Consider the following 2,733-nt stretch of genomic DNA (forward strand, 5'->3'; position numbering starts at 1 on the left):
ATAATTATATTTACAATAATATTGACAACAGTCAATGTTCAAACTGGTAAAGTGGGTGTTATGAATGAACAGGTTTTTCACAATGTGAACCTTCCCACAGGACCAGACAGACAAATGAAGGACAGACAAATGGAGGGCTGCCCGGTGGAATCCAGTACCCCTTAGACCCCACAGATGAACATGAGAGAATACTAGAATCCTACCCAGCCACAATACAATTCCCAGGGCTCATATCACTAGAGCCCAGTACACATGAACAGGAATTATCATCACAACAATTACACCTGCAACCAGAGATGCAGCCTACTGAGGTTCCAGAGAGAAAAAGTGAACTAACATCTGAACCCACAGAGGGATGACTAGAACAACTGGAGGAAGAAGCAATGGACAGGGGTGAGAGAGCTGAGGTACCTGGGGAGCAACAATTTCTACCCATCAGGGCCACAAGCCTGCAGATGGAGTTAGCCCCCAAGATCTGGAATCATTCGAAGAAGCCATTGACAGCACTTGAAGAAAAAGTACTTAACAGAGAATGACTTACATACCTACCTCAGGGAAGGAGCAATGAGACACAGACTGTCTCCTAAACCTGATAGACTTTTTGAAGTGGTCACCAAAGCCGTAGATGAGAGTAAGGTGGTTTACACAGCCTATCTAGATCTCACCAAGGCTTTCAACACCATCCCCCACTCTGGAATAAATCCCTATGTCACAAGGTGGGTTGCCAACTGGCTCAGTGACAGAACCCACAATGTGAAAGTAGCAGACTCCAAATCCAACTTCAGACCAGTGACAAGTGGAATACCACAGGGTTCAGTCCTGGGTCCTCTCCTGTTTGGTATCTACTTCTCTGAAGTACAGGCTAGCATATAAGGTCTTTGGCTAATGAAGTTCACAGATGACTGCAAACTAGGAGCCATAATCAAAACTCCTAATGATGTGGACATTCTACAAAAGGGCCTAACTGAGACAGATGCCTGGTGTTAAAGCCATGGCCTCAAGCTCAATGCCAAAAAGTGCATTGTCATCCCCTTTGGTAAAAACTCGGTACCCATGAACTACAACATAAGCAGTAGTCTACTTAACACTGAAAGTGTGATAAGAGACCTTGGGACACAGGTGAACAGTAGTCTCTCCTTTGATTCCTGTCCCAGAGACTTCCCATACTCTGCAACAGGCTACCCATCTATGTCAAGCAAAGTTCTTCATTAGCACTCTTCAAGAAAATTATTGATGAGTGGATGGGAAATAGGAAATACACCCCGGGGATCACTGCTGTGTCTCTGCTCGACAGTGGTACAGGAAAATAACTTTCTTGGGTGGCATAAGCCAGGGAACCTTGTTGGCTAGGCTTACATAAGCCCTTGGGCCGATAGCCTAGTACCTACCTATGAACCTATAATCACATCGCCACAGTAGTCAGGAAATCCTTCTACATTACACACCTCATCACAAAAGGTTTCTCATCCAGGAAAAAAGAGGTCATTGTTCCCCTCTACTCATCACTCATTAGACCCATTATAGAGTACAACACCCCTTTTGGTATGTACCTCACAAAACATCTACAACAACTGGAAAGGCTGCAGAAATACCTCACAAAGAGGATTATCAGCCTCAAACAGATGCCCTACACAGACCGTCTCAAAAAACTCCAGCTTTACTCTGTCGCATATCGCCTATTCAGAGGTGATCTCTGCCTAACATACAAAGCTATGTCAAACCCAGAGCTGTTGCACATGCTCCACTTAAATCCCATTCCCTCTGAGCTACACACTCTAGGGACCTAAATTTTGTCACCACAATAAACAGAACATGCTGGAGGGATAGACTCCTGTCCCAGAGACTTCCCATAATCTGGAACAAACTACCTATCTATATCAAACAAAGCTCCTCATTAGCACTTTTCAAGAAAAATCTTGATGATTGGATGGGAGATGGGAAATTCACCCTGGGGATCACTTCTGTGGCTCTGCTTGACAGGGGCACAGGAAAATTATTTTCTTGGGTGGCGAAAGCCAGAGTAAATTTTGGCTAGGCTTATATAGGCCCTAGGCTAAATTGCTTACTGATAGAACCCACACTGTAAAAGTAGCCGACTCCAAATCCAGCTCCAGACAAGTGACAAGTGGAGTACCGCAGGGTTCAGTCCTGGGGCCGCTCTTGTTTGGCATCTACTTCTCTGAAGTACAGGTCAACACTAAGGGACTCTGGCTAACAAAGTTTGCAGATGGCTGCAAACTGGGAGCCATTATTGAATCCCCAAATGATGTGGATACTCTACAAAAGGGCCTTAACAGAAACAGATGCTTGGTGCCAGAGCCATGAGCTCAAGCTCAATGCCAAGAAATGTATTGTTATCCCATTTGGGAAAAAAAACATGTATCCATGAATTACCATATAGGTGGCAGTACACTAACTCAGAAAGTGTGATAAGAGACTTAGGGACACAGGTGGACAGTGGTCTCACCTTCGATAACCACATCGCCACAACAGTCAGGAAATCCTTCTATATGGCACACCTCATCACGAAGGGCTTTTCATCCAGAAAAAAGGAGGTCATTGTCCCACTGTACTCATCCCTCATTAGACTCATTATAGAATACAATGCCCCATTTGGTATGTACCTCTCAAGACATCTGCAACAACTGGAAAGGCCTCAGAAATACCTCACTAAAAGAATCAAAGGCCTAAAGCAGATGCCCTACTCTGACCACCTTAAAAAACTCCAGCTAT

This window comes from Protopterus annectens, chromosome 3.part1 (genome assembly GCF_019279795.1).
Source record: "Protopterus annectens isolate FY-2018-M chromosome 3.part1, PAN1.0, whole genome shotgun sequence".
NCBI lineage: Eukaryota > Metazoa > Chordata > Ceratodontiformes > Protopteridae > Protopterus > Protopterus annectens.